The sequence below is a fragment of the Phodopus roborovskii genome, unplaced genomic scaffold, assembly GCF_943737965.1.
Source record: "Phodopus roborovskii unplaced genomic scaffold, PHOROB, whole genome shotgun sequence".
Lineage (NCBI taxonomy): Eukaryota > Metazoa > Chordata > Mammalia > Rodentia > Cricetidae > Phodopus > Phodopus roborovskii.
This window is the reverse complement of record NW_026126433.1, coordinates 23,202,821-23,217,438: the sequence shown is the minus strand read 5'-3', so window position 1 is coordinate 23,217,438 and position 14,618 is coordinate 23,202,821. Positions and strand designations below refer to the sequence as shown.

The window sequence follows — 14,618 nt, the reverse complement described above, 5'->3', positions numbered from 1 at the left end:
ACAAATGGATCAAAAAATCAAAGTTGGGGAGCAGAGAGCCCTGAATTACATAGTAAGTCCCATGAAGCCACTGGTGTGGATTCTGGTTCCTCTGGCTTCATGCCTGGGGCTCTGCTTTTCTGGGAGAGTGAGCTTCAGCCCTGGCTTATTCTCCAGGACCTCTTTCCGTGCCAGCATGTCCCACTTTAAAAGTTGCTGATTTGGAGACTGGCTGCAAAGTCCAGGGCCCTGAGTATATAGCGTTATACAGAAGGGCATTCTGAATGAATGCTGAAAAATGTGATAAATGTCTGCTATGTCAGGGTTCTTGCCTTGAGTGTGCTAGAGTACAAAGGTCTTCTTTACAGCTTTATGGAGTTGATCAGAAACCACTGAGCTCCCAGAGTTCTGTGTGTTATGCTTGTCAGGGCCTGGCCCCTGTGTCGGGAGCTCCAGGTTACTCTCCTCTGAAGACTGCGTCTCTTTTACTACTGTTGTTTTTATTTAACTATTTATTATCTTCTATTCTGGGTTAAGTTCAAGGCAGAATTTAGCTGAAGTGATAAAAATATTAATTTTTATAAATAAGTAGGAGGCCAGAAGGAAGTTTTGGAAGAAGTTGTTTTTTTGTATTCTGCTTTCCATTAATAAGTAATGTTTCCTGGATGCTCTCTGTCAGTCCTGGGCCCTTATGAGTCTCACACCAACCTTCATGGAAAGCTGCTGAGTTGAGATTAGGCTGTGCCCTGCCCCAAGTTACTCCATGCTGTGCAAAACATGGCTCTTCTGACTGTGCTCTGTCCCATAGACTTCATTTTACAATCAGCTCTGAAATCCATTTTGGGGACAAAGGATGATTCCGTACCAGGGTGGACATGTGACCAGCAGCATTTATCAGTCACCACCGACTTGACATAGACTGATAAATGATTCATTCCTGGAAGTAGAAAGGCTACCCCTTATAAATATATCAACAGAGTTAATTGAAAACATAGGGCCATATGGGCATATTAAAATTTTATTACGAAAAGCAGGCCTGAGAATGTATGAGGCACACCAGATCAAGGAAAGAATGAAACTCCTTTATTCCAACCTCATAAGGAGATAAACACCTAATGTTGTGCCCAAATTCTGAACCCCCAAATCACCAAGAGACCCATTTTGATGCAAAAGCAAAGAATCTTTTATTGTTTAACAAGGTTAACTGTATTAACTCAGGCCCTCCGTCCTTTCCACAAGGCAAGTGGAGTGAGAAGGACCTGAAGGAGCCTTGAGGCAGGGAATTTATTGGGTAGAGCATGGGAAGTGTCTAGGGATCTGCAACAGTCTCAGGATTGGTGCACTTCTTGGCTTAGATGACCAGTCCTGAATTGATGGGTCAACTGGTTGCTATGGCCTATAGGCCCTCCCAGGGCGGTTGCTATGCTTTGCATGCCACACTGTTACCATAAAGCAGGTTCAGAGCCCACCAACTAACTTCTGATTGGTTCCTTGCCACATGGAGGGTATCTGACCTCCTACTGACTCTGGCAGATCCAGCAAAGTCAGAAGGCCAGAAACTCAGCAATATGTGCTGAGTCAGAGGCCTACATCTTGCTGGATCTTTCCTGCAGCCTGTCATGGATGCTAAAGCAGGGGGGCTGGGTAAGGGTCTGAGGCACACCAGATTAAGGAATGAATGAAACTCCTTTATCCCAACCTCGTAAGGAGCTAGACATCTAACACTGGGCAGGTGGCAGTGTCTACTGTCCTACTGTTGTCTAGACGCACAGCAACCAACATCAGGGGACTGAGGGTAGAGAACTGACTGTTCAGTCTAACTATTGATATGACCTATGCAAATGACCCTACATCCTGAATCTACGGTTCAGCAACAACCACTCACAGCAACCACAGTAGACAGCCACAGCAGCTAGAGTAGATAGCCATGGGAGCTCCAGCAGCTACAACAGCCACAGCAGACAGTCCCAACAGCCACAGTAGCCACAGCAGAGAGCCCCAACAGACAGCCACAGAAACTGTAGCAGTCACAGCAGCCACAGCAACTAAAAAAGCTCCAGCAGCCCCAGCAGCCCCAGCAGCCCCAGCAGCCCCAGCAGCCCCAGCAGCCCCAGAAGCCCCAGCAGCCCCAGCAGCCAGCCCAGCAGAGAGCTCCAGCAGCCACAGCAGCATCTGCAGCTGTGGTTTAGATACCTTACTCAGTGGCAATCCTATTGGTTTCTAAACTCATGTCTTTTAGGACTATTTGCCTCTTGAAACCTTTGTACCCATTCTGTATATGGATACATACACACACACACACACACACACACACACACACACACACACACACACACGGAAAGCAGGAGTATCTGGCCACTGAAACTGCAGTATCTTGTGAATTCATTCTTATCCAATAAACTGACATCGTGGAAAGACAAGTGTGTTCCTATTGCTCCCTACACTTGTCACTGCATGTCATTGCATGAACATGTTATGACTTCTTTCAAAATTGCACATATTTGCTGATATTTAATAAGCTGGCACAATCACAAAACAATGTGCTTCTGTCACTTCCCATCTAGTTTAAGATTATTTATTCATAACAAAACCTGTCTTATGTAGCCTCTTCTCTGTCCTCGGAATTTATGCTGCCCCCCCCCCCCAGCGTCCCCTACCTCCTGCTTTTGTTGCTGTTTTGTTTTCCCAGAACTCCGGTTACTTGCTTCTCCTCTTTATAACTCCTCCCCTTGTTATTTGCCATTGTTAAATCTGAGGGCGCACAGCAAAGTCAACTTGGTTGTTACAAACAGGCTGTATGTAGCCTGCGAGTCCTACATGTAAAACAGAAAACCCAAACCTATCCCAATAGCTCCCTGCCTATTTAAACAAAATCAGGGATACTGGGTTCCCTGTGTGTGTGGGGGGCTTTAACAGAAGACGTTTGTTCTCTCATAGATCTAGAGCTCAGGGTTTGCAGTCAGTGTACCAGTGGGTCATGCTTTCTCTGAAGGCTCCAGGGAAGAATCCAACCTAGTCTCTTGCCTTCTCTGGCTGAAGGCAACCCCTCACCTTCCTTGTTGGCAGATGCCTTGCTCCAGCCTCTACCTCTACCTCTGTAGGTTGTGCTGTTTCCTGTGAGATCAGTCACATTGTACTAAGCCCATCCTACCCTGGTGTGAGGTCAGTCATCCTGGCTATTTACATCAGCAGTTACATCTATGTTCAGGTAAGACCACATTCTGAGTTTCTAGGGTAAGGATTTTAGTGGTGCCCTGGGAAAGGAGTTCAATCCATAACAGGCAGCAAACTTTTCAGTTAACATTAATTTTATTTCTGAGAGTTTTTCTTATGGATGGTGTCTGTGCTTTCAATTTTAAAAGTGTGAGAATTGGGCTTAAGACACAGTTGCATTAGCTGAACCAGAGAGAAAGAGCTAGCTCCTGAAAAAATGGTTTCAACGGTGTCTGCTTGTGCTGGAGCAAAGCGATGCAGAGGATGCAAGAGAAAGGAAATGACATTGGCACTTCCTGGGAGCTGTCAGAAATGCAACCTTCAAAATCCAGCCCCACCAGATGCAAACCCTAGGCAGCCACAGCAAGGTGGGTGGGCTGGCTTCAATGAAACCAGGCCGTGGTTCTCAGGTACCATGTTCCGTGGAATTAATCCTGAGCTCCTTGGGAAAACCCCAATTCCCAAGTGCACTCCACATACATTAAGTAACAACTTCTGGAATTAGAATCTCAAAACAACATTAAAAAACAAAGCTAGGACCTTGCGATTCCAAAGTGTAAACAAGACTATTGTTCAAGCCTTTAAGCACAGGGTTTCTGCTGAAATGTAAATGTAAATCCCAAGTCTTCTGGCCAGATGGAGCCTGAATCCTCTTGTTCCCAGGTGATGTTGAGGCCACTCGACTTCCTTTGTGTTTTCCGAAGTACCTACCCCCAGGCACATGTCAATGTCAAGTAAATAATTATTTAATTACAGAATTACTAAATATTTTGGATAACATAAAGGAAGAAATAGTCTTCAGAGATGTTTAATTTGTAAATACTTCAAAGAGATTTTTGTTTTCTCCTCTCAAGCTTGAAGGAGAAGAAAAAAAAAAAAAAAAAAACCACTTCAAACAAAACATCTTTTGTTTTCTCAGGATTCTCTATGAGAAAATAGACTCAATAAGAGATAACAGATTGGGTTGTTTTCCTGTTCCTCAGACACAGTTTCTTCAAATTACATTATTAGGTTCCCTGGGTACAATGTTCAAGGATCGTTCCCAGAGTGTATTAAGTTCCTGTGGAGTCATTATTTCATTACAGCCGAGGTACACAGAGCAATGGCTTGATAAACACAGGACCCTTAAAGGTTCGCGCCACTAATGCATTGTTTTCTGTTACATAGGAAATACATCCCAGATTTGTTTGAGAGATGCTATTGGGGATAAAAGCTCTAAGATTTCTCAGCCTCTCATCAAAGCTTAGAGCATTGGACTTAATTAAAAACACTTCTTCAAAACACAACCCATTACAGAGCATTTGAGATCTGGGTGATACATTAGTTCTGAGATATAGAATGACTGCGGAACTGTAGAGCATACAATGCTCTAACTTCACCTTACTTTTTCTTCACTCCATCCTCACCAAATCTATTTCATTCTTGTTTTTGTTTTCCTTATTCTTTTCTTCCCATTAAGGTGCTTTAAGAAAGGAATGTGTGAATCACCACAATTTTATGCGAGATCCGTACTTGATTCTGTCTGACATTCAAATTCAGTTCATGCTTAGCACTCAATGTTTTAGAACCTTCCCCTTCTCTCCAACCATCTCTCCTCTAGCCATCAGGCATTTGTCAAATTCCAGCTCTTCTCTTTGTTTCTTTAAATTATCGTTTGCTGTTTTATCTGTTGGAGGCCCAGAACTTTGAGCTAAGGGTTACTATGATGCAAAAATGCATCCATTCTCTGAAATCTTTTCTCCTTTTTGCCAAGCTCTTCATGGGCTCTTAATGAGAACAATGTAGTTATCCGTAATGGCTCTCTTGTTTTTCTGTGAGTGATTTTTGACTTCCTAAGTAGATCAAAGGCTTGCTGGAGATTTTGCATTGACAATATTTACAAAGGAAAAGCATACCTGGAAGATTCCAGAGGTTCTGGGAAAGCAGGGACAATCCTGTCTTGGCTTTTGGGTCATGAAAGAAGCACAGAGGACAGGACATTCAGGTTAAGTAGGATGCAGGTGGGGTGGGGTGGAGTGGCAGAAGTGTAGAAGGAGGAAAGCAGTGGGAAGTGTAGGGTGTTGTCCACACTCCAAAAGTCTTTGCCAAGAGGAGCTAAGCTGGGGCTTAGTTTGTTCTTTGCAATCACTAAACAAGCTTAAAGGAGGTAGAAATTAAAGAAAACAAAGTGCACAATTAGAAGAAACATGCAGGCGATAATAGGAAATGCATTAAACGTGTCAGAATGGTGTTGTAGACACATGTATTTATCACGTGTCTATATTTTGATGGACTTAGCCCATTTCCCAGGCACTTTATATTTCAGACAGAGTGCTATGATACTGAAGTGGAGAGCAGGTGCTGGAACAGTGGCCTGAAAGGAGAGGTGTTCACTACAGGCTAGAAGGACAGGCTGAACAGAGGTTCAGTGCAGGGAAGCAAGTACAATGTCTTGCTTAAAACAAATGAAACACAGATTTGATCATCCACACGTTGTGATGGTTCAACAGAACACAAGCCAGGTCTCTTGCGTGTTGCCTCACCACCCAAGCATCAGGACACAAAATTACCCATGTACCTACCCGGTTGTCAGTTTTCTCAAGTTACCAAATGTATTTTGTCTTCTCATTATTTCTTATTAATATCTGTAGCACTGGCATTACTTCCTCTTCATGCTTGCTGGCTACCATGCGGTGAGCATCTTCAGCCATGAACTTCTGTAGTGATTTACATCCGGAGGCCCAAAGTGATAGGACCAACAGCCACAGAATGAAACTCAGCTGAGATAAATGTTTCTTGTATTAAGACTGTCAGTACTCAGGCATCTGTACTGGCCTGTCCTTGGGGTTCTGACAGGGTAGGCCCTCAGCTGCAGCCACTAAGAGCACCACCTGTGCTCATTCACTACATTCCCTTTTAAAAGGGCTCTGCCCACCTCCCATCCTTTCTTTCTCTCCCTCTGTCTGTCTCTCTCTGTCTCTGTCTCTGTATGTCTCTCTCTCTCTCTCTCTCTCTCTCTCTCTCTCTCTCTCTCTCTCTGCCTCTCTTTCTTCTCTCCACTGCTCCTGTCTCTGGAGGCTGGTCTCCCTGCTGCCTTTTTCCCTTTTCATGATCCCTTTCCCTAACAACAAACCCCTCCATTTAAGCCCTGTTACCTGGCATCTTTCTCCCATGTGCTGCTTTTTAAAAATTACAACAAAGATGGTTTATCTTAGGTATTTTTCACAGTAGTGAGAAGTTGACAAACACAAGTTTTTAAAATCTGCAGTTGGCTGTTCCTAAGGAAGTATTCTCTGGGGACACTCAGTTCTGGTACCCATGAGATTTCCACTGTTCCCTTCTGGATTAGCTGGACTTGGGCTGTAGCAATAGACAAGAACATTACTTAAAACACTCCCATTCTTATCTTTCAGTATCTTTAAGGATGTGTGCAGGAGAAATATGTGAGAAAACTTAAGATAGAATCTCCTTTCACCTGACCCTAAGGCTCAAGAGTTCCCTCTGGAGATATTTCACACAGGAAATGTGTTTAGGACTGTAGCTTAGTGATGAGTGAGTTTGTCCTTGTGAGAGTAGGTAGCATTTACATCTATGGACAAGTCCCACAACGTGGCATGAACCTGCTGGGGGTGTGGAGCGGCTGTTTGTGAGTTCCTCATATTCATGTCAGGGTTCTTCTAGCACTTAGAGCTTGGGGGTTGCGACTCCTTTAGGGGTCCAATAGACCTTTCACAGAAAATACAGATATTTACATTATGATTCATAATAGTAGCAAGGTTACAGTTATGAAGTAGTAATGATTTTATGGTTGGTGGTCACCCCAATATGAGGAACTGTATTAAAGGGTTGCAGCATTAGGAAGTTTGGGAACCACTGACTTAGATGATGGAAGGCATGAGACACACTCTCGACTCACCCTAGCCAAGGAAGTTCTAATTCTCTTGTGAAACTAAGCAAACACCTCTCATTACTAGCTGGGAAGCTGCTGATGCCTACCTAGATGGAGTTTTGCCTAGAATAAGGCTTGAGATGGTTCTAACATCCTCCTTTTAGCATAGCTTCCATTTCTTCCTCCTCCAGGAAGGTCTCTCAAAGCCTGAGAACTATGTGCTACCTTTAATGATTAGCCAATTACACTCAAGGCAGGCCCACAGTCGCTTGGGGTTTATTGTGTTGGTAAAAACTGCACAACTTGTACTAATGATCTAAATAGTAGCATCCATTACTTTGGATTCTGGGAGCACTGATTTCAGACTCCTTTACAAGGGGGAGCTTGTAAAATAAGTTCTTTCAGTAATGTATTTCCGTTAAGTAAGTAAAATTTTCAACCTTAACACAGCAGACTGGTTTAACTATGCTTAATCTCTGTCCTGCTTGTGCTTGCTTCAGCAGCACATGTACTAAAAATTGGATATAGAGAAGATTAGCATGGCCCCTGCGCAAGGATGACACTCAAATACATAAAGCATTCTAAAACGAAAAGGAAAAAAAAAAAAAAAAACCTCTGTCCTGCTGAAGGGCAAGATTAAAGCAGGGCCTGTATCAGAAGATCAAAACACAGGCTTCTGGAAGGCCCTGTGCATTTGGCCTGGATGCTCCTTGGGTTGTTTTAAAAGCATTTAATGAGACTGAAAAGTCATAAACAATCAGATATCCATAGAGCTCTGTGCTAGAGAGAGATGGCCTTTATGTTTTCAGAGCATCTGTTCCAGTGTTCAAAGAGGAAGCCACCTGACAAAAGAAGACAAGAGCTGATTATGGAAGCCAAAGATACTTCCCCCGTCTTTTCTCTCAATTGTCACTAGACTTTGAAGTCATTCTATGATTTTGTTTGAAATTATTATTTTAAATGTATTAGGAAGTGTTCTAAAGTTATGCTTTACTGTCAGATTCCCAGGGGCACCTCATGTAAAATCACTTAGAAAAATAACTTTGCAGTTGTCACTACAATGTTGAGTTCTTGATCTTTGGATGCCTCTTTGGCTTTAAAATTTTGGTAGACAGACATGCTAATGACAGCTCAGACCAAATGGATACCTTTGGTCCTTCTCTTTGAAATGTCCCCTTGGCTTTCTGGTTTCTGATTCTCCTTGTCCTCTTCTTCCCCTTGCTTTGTTGATTCGTTTGTTGTCTCTTATTTGTTTGAGACAGGGTCCCTCCAAATAATAATCTGCCTCCAAAATTGTTTATAGCAAGGCTAGTCTTGAACTCTTGATCCTTGCCTCAGCTTCATGAGCTGGGGTTACAGGCGTGCTTCACCAGGCCTGGCCCACTTTGCTCTATCTTCATCCTCTGGAGTACCTTCTACATCATTATCTCTTAATGTTCTGTCTGTGACTCTCTTCTCAAAATACACCCTCCTTGTGGCTGATCCTATATAAACTCTTGGCTCTATTTACTTTCATGTATTGTGATTTCCTACACAGTATATGTATTAAAAGAAGCCCAAACTGTACTCTACTTTCAATTTAGCCTACACATTATAGCCAGAGTTACTGTTTTCAAAATGCAAATCATGTTGTATTCTTTTCCCACAATCATGAAATTTAAGTACCTTGATAGTTTATATAAGATCCTCTACAACTGGCTACTGACAACCTCTGTATCAGTCATAATAGCAACAATACTGCTGTGTAACAAACAACCACAAATGTAAGGGACTTACTTAAGATGACAAAATTGCTCTTTTGCCTAGGGTGGTCTGCAAAGTAGTTGTGTTTGACCTTGACTAGAATTGCTCTTGGGTTTTAGGGGTTTTCAGGTTTCACATAGTCTAAGAAGAACTCAGTTGAAATGAGAGGGACAGAATTGTCCAGCAGGCTAAATGAATGGGAATGACAAAGGTAAAAGGGAGTAAGTAGTCTTACAAGGTTTCTTGCTGCCTAAGCTTAGAATCAGCATGCTGCTATGTTTGTTGAGTTGCACCAAAAGAACTGAGTTATAAAATGTCTCCCTGGTTCAGACATTTAGGAAATGGGTTCTGTCTGTTTACTAGGAGGAAATGCAAGGACACACAGCAGTGCATTTGAATACAGAGGAGGGAGGGCTGGAGCCTTCATCCCACTCTCTGTGGTATACTTGAAAGTTTTTGGCATTCAAGAGACCTCAAGCAATAAGGAATACAGTACTGCCCATAGGTTCATGCTTTTATAGAGAAGATGCAAAGAGAAGGAATAAGACTCAAAAGGAGCTAAAATCTCAACCTTCTTATAGACAAAAGAATGTGATATGGTTGTGGGGTTCTAAACTAAGAAACTAGAAAAGATATATGTTAGAAATTATAATTATAGCTAGGTGAGAAACTCTGCGGAAAACTTAGAAGATAAAAATTGAAGCTTCCTTTCCATGAAAACACAAACAACAACAAGGCACAATTAAGCAAGCTGAGTAAAAGTCAATTCAGAATATCCAGTATCTGACTTAAGTAAAAATCCCAAAAAATGGGTGGAAATTGTCAACCGCAGGAGAAAATGGGGACTCCAGAATTTATCCAAAGACAGATTTGATGTGGGGTGTGTGGGTGGGATCAGTACATTCTTTGCCATCTTTTCATGGAGTAACCGAAGGAGAGACAGGAGTAAGACTGCACTTAGCAGCCAGGGTTCCACACTGAGCAGCCTGAGTTTCTCATAGTTCGATTTGAAGTGTGGAGACTGACTGTGGGAAGAGGAATACGGATGAGGGTAACTCAGGCATCATCTTAGTTTAATAACTGTTTAATTCAAACTTACTTTGAAAGTGAACACAGTGACATATTCAGTAACACCAGGAAGTGGACACAATGTAGCTGCTAAATGAGGCCCTTAAATGTTGACACAATGGGAGTCAATGTGACATGTTTAGTAGGAAGTGGGAGAGGAGAGGAAGCGAAAACAGACCAAAGTAAACATTAGCTCAAGATGGATGGAGAGCAGCACATCCTCTGGGAGCCCCTCCCCGTGAGAATAAGACCATCAGCTTCCACAACCCTCTACTCTCCCATCTCCATTGTAACGAACATGTTTGTGGCTTAGCACCTTCTGATGTATTTTATTCCTGTTTGTCTACTGACTAAATGCTAGATCAATGTTTCAAGTTCCCACTGTCACACCTGTTGGGGGATAAGGGATACGGTCTGCCTTTATTTGGGACTAGGTAGCATAAAGGAGTTTCAAATTAGGTTGTGTTTTAAAATGCTTAGAGGTCAGTCACTGATCGAGACGCTGACCTCGATGTCTGACTCTCTGCTTCATTCTTATTTAGAATACTTCCCATTCAAAATCACATAGCTCAGCAGTGCTCTGCCAAAGTGGCCAGTGGTAAGGGATGGCGGCAATGGGCTTGGGGCAAGTCTGGGAGCACTGTCCTAATAGGAAATCATGATTTAACTAAAAGTTTAAGCAGGCAGCATCTGCTCCCTCTCATTTAACAAAGGAGATGGACATGGCTTTGAAATTCAGGCAGAACTCTGGCTTCAGGCATGAAGCTCTCTAGGATTGTAGAATGAAGGGGAAAGCACAGCTCATGTTTGGATTATTGGAATGTAGGTGACTGAGGTATGTTAAGGGAAGTGTGTCATAGTAAGGTCAACAGCAAAGACCTGGAAACAAGCCTGACCCGGGTATACATTGTAGTAGTCTTTATCTTAGAGGGCTGTTGTAAATAACATGAAAGACACAGCCCAGCCTAGGATGCATCAAGTGCCCAGTGAATACTACATCAATCACCACAAGGAAGCTGGTACTGATGTAAGGTAATGGGAGTGGCAACTGGTAGCATCCACCTGTCTCCTGGCCTCTTTGCTCATTTTATAGAGCATAGAAGGACATCTTAAGATTTAATTCCCCCACATCTTTGTGTCTTCTCAAAAACAATTATAAGGAACAAACTCTCGAATCCCTTCTGATTTGATGAGAAAACAGTTTTATATTCTAATATATATGGTGATTCCATTCATCACCATAAAAACATCTCTGTTTCTGGAATTAGCTTATGACATAGGTATCTCAAACTGGTCATTTCATGATGGTTTCTGCAAAATATACTTTGTTTAGAAACAAAAGAGAAGTCATAATTAAGCAAAATTAAAATAAGCACGTTTGAAGACTCACAAGATACACAGCAAGGAAGGCCTGGAACTCTCTAGCAGAGATGGAACCTTTGTTTATCCGTGAGTTTCCCAAGCTAATTGAGCAGGGACTGCTCAATAAGTGATGTGTACTTTGTACTCCATGGCTGCATTTTGGCTTAAGACCACATACTAATTAAAAAAAAATTTTTTTTTCTTGACTTTTTTTTGAGACAAAGTTTCACTGTGTAGCCCTGGCTGGCCTGGAACTCACCATGTAGACCAGGCTGGTCTTGAACTCTTAAAGATCCACCTGTCTCTGCCTCCTGAGTACAAGGGTTAAAGACATATGCTACTACACCCAGGTTAAAAATTATTTTCTAGAAGCTGGAGAGATGACTCAGTGGTTAAGAGCACTGTCTGCTCTTCAACAGTCCTGAGTTTAATTCCCAGTGACCACATGGTGGCTCACAACCATCTCCTGATGAGATCTGGTACCCTCTTCTGGCCTGTAGACACACATGCAGACAGAACACTGTATAAATAATAAATAAATAAATCTTTAAAAAATTATTTTCTAAGCCTGGTAACACTCAGGAGACAGAGGCAGGAGGATCTCTGTGAGTTCAAGACCAGCCTGGTCTACAAAAGCTAGTTCCAGGACAGGCTCCAAAGCTACACAGAAACCCTGTCTCCAAAAACTTTAAAAAAAAAATTATTTTCTAAATGTAATAGTTCACTGAAAAATCTCAAAGCCTTTGAGAACAGGTGATAGGTTAGTCTTTTGAAATGAGGACAGGGTTAGAAGATACTAGAAAGGAAGACAGGAGGGCCATGAACTCTGTCCAGTGTGGAAGGAGAAAAGAGAGGGAGTCATATGACCTCTGGTCTATCCAAATTTACTCACATGGTCACTGCCTGTGTTTCCCTTTAGCTCAGTTCATCTATTTGGTCTCCAGTTTTATCCCGTGTCAAATGGGATTAGGTAGGCAAAATGCCTTCTAGGGTATTATCTAGGTGGACAAGTGTAGTCTCAGATTATTTTGTTTTAAGAAGTAATGCATAACACTTTTTACTCTGGTGGAGGGATGGATGCAGCATAAATGAATTTCACCTTCATAAAGCAGCTTTTAATTATTGAAGACTCTTGGCCAGTACCGTGTTGTATCTGGAATTATATTGTTTACTATGGTTTAAAAGGTTTGTCTAGTTCTGTTTGTTATGATAAAAACAAAATACTGGCAATTATTCTAGGTGGACAGGCGACTCATGATCTCACTGCTTCATTTTGTCATTGCTTCATGTTCACTCAGTTTTCCATCAAAACAACAGAGGAATTAGAAGATACCTCATGCTCAGTGGCTAACTGGAATCACCCCTAAGCCCACAATTGTATTCCACTAATGTGTGCACTGTTGAGTCAGGTCAGCACAGTCCTGGGCAGGGGCTGTGGTATTTGCACACAGTTCCACACATCAGGTGGTTGCTTTTATTGTGAACTGAGCTGCAGTGGATTCCTGGGCTTTGCAGACTTAATAGCCATAAAGAGAATTGGTTTGCAGAGGTGGGGAATAAAAGGAGAGCTCTGAAAGGCATTACCAGCCCTGAATAAAAGCTGTGTGTGACACTGGATTTTTTTTTTTTTTTTTCTAGTGTAGTAAGTGGTTATGAGTCACTGTTTATAAATTTGCTCACATTACACAGGGGAAGTATTTTGGTAAGACCCATAATTATTCTGCAAAATACTTATCCACCATTGTAAAGATAATGTTTTGAATACAAAACATGCCAATGCTGTTTGTAGTCAGATTTTATCTGGTACAAGGATAATTATTTTCTACCTGCTGACTTGCTTCTGTCCCTCCCCTTTAATTCCTGAGGGTAATCAAACCATTTCCTGCAGAGCCTAAGTCCTTTCTCCATGAAGACAGCTCGGTTACACAAAATATGAAGTCTCACTTCTATAGCAATAAGTACTTTGAACCAGCATGTATTTTCATGATCTCCTTAAGAATTCAGGATGGATTTGAATTCAGAGTTCCATAGCTATTCTCATTTAATGTTCATTCATTTGCTGCACTGCTCACAAAGGCTGAACTCTGGGGTCTACCCGGGTGTTCACCCAACAGATGAATGAAGAGACTGTGGCATCCATATGTAACGGACTTCCTCAAACACAAGGGAGAATAAAGTGGTGCCATTTTCAGCAAAATAGATGGAAACAGGATTATGTCAAATGAAATAAGCCATGCAAGACAAGTGTGTTTTCTCTCATGTGTGGACTATCAGGGAAGACTGAAGGACATGAAAGTAAATGGAAAACTATTGAGATGTGGAAAGAGAGAAAGGAGAGAAAGGGAGAATAAGGATAAGTAACTAAAAACATATCTATGATTAAAGAATAGTGAGTACGCAAAATACCATTAAATCCCTTTGTAAAATGCATGTATGCTAATAAGTAAAGGAAAATACCACCAGCCTTACTCAAAGGGGATGGCCATTCATTCTATTGGTATAAAGACATTAGGATTGAAGGAGGTGACTGTGCTTCATGCTGAACAATAGCTCACAGATGGAGAATGCTTGGTTCCCAAGCTATTCTCAGAAGCACTGCTCATGTTAGCAAAGTCGTCACAGCTATCCAACCAACCCTCTTTTGTTTTCAAATACCAATTTGTGTTTGAACTCTTATGGCTTACAAACATGAAGGTTTCCAAACGTGACAAGGAAGGCTGAGCACAACTCCATACCTTAGTGAAAATAAGGGTCTAAAAGATGAAACCCACCGTATTTGAGGAGAAAGAAAGCCCAAGGAAAAAGCAAAGTCCCTCAGAGAATCCCAAAAGCCTTGCTGCTATGCTCAAGTTTAACATAAAGGCCAAATATGATAAACTAAAAAAATAAAAAAGTTAGGTGATGCTTAAGGCAATCCAGACAGACATACTCTTCAATAGAGCCCAACAGGGAATCTTGGTAAATACCAAGAAACAAATATGAAGGTTGCAAGAGGGAGGCACAATGGCATCGAACTGAGCAATGGAGAACAGAGTACTTGCGGGTTTTTTTTTTTTGTTTGTTTGTTTGTTTTTAGCTCCTTCAGCTTTGTCACTGTGTACCAATACTGTCCTCATCTGGAAAATAAGAGGACTGTGTTGATTTTATTCCATGATTTTATTTGACTGTCTAGATACCATTTTTCTCAGTGTGACTCCCTTGACAACTAATATTTTTGCATTTAAATAATATATTATAGTTTTATTATCTAAAGAAACAACTAGAACTTTATTGATACTTCAGAAGCTCTATTAAAAATATATTTTTAAAATGTGTGTTAGTGTGAGTGATATGTGTGCATGTACTTGTGTGCAGGGGCCCTGGGAGGCCAGAAGAGGAAGTTGGA

The 14,618-nt window shown here is 41.7% G+C and overlaps 1 non-coding gene across 1 annotated transcript; it reads left to right on the top strand.

Moving 5' to 3' along the window:
- Positions 1–7,547: 7,547 nt before the first annotated feature.
- On the top strand, positions 7,548–7,651 carry LOC127223766 (U6 spliceosomal RNA). Its single transcript, XR_007834649.1, has one exon. It is a non-coding gene; the product is annotated as a U6 spliceosomal RNA (small nuclear RNA).
- Positions 7,652–14,618: the final 6,967 nt, after the last annotated feature.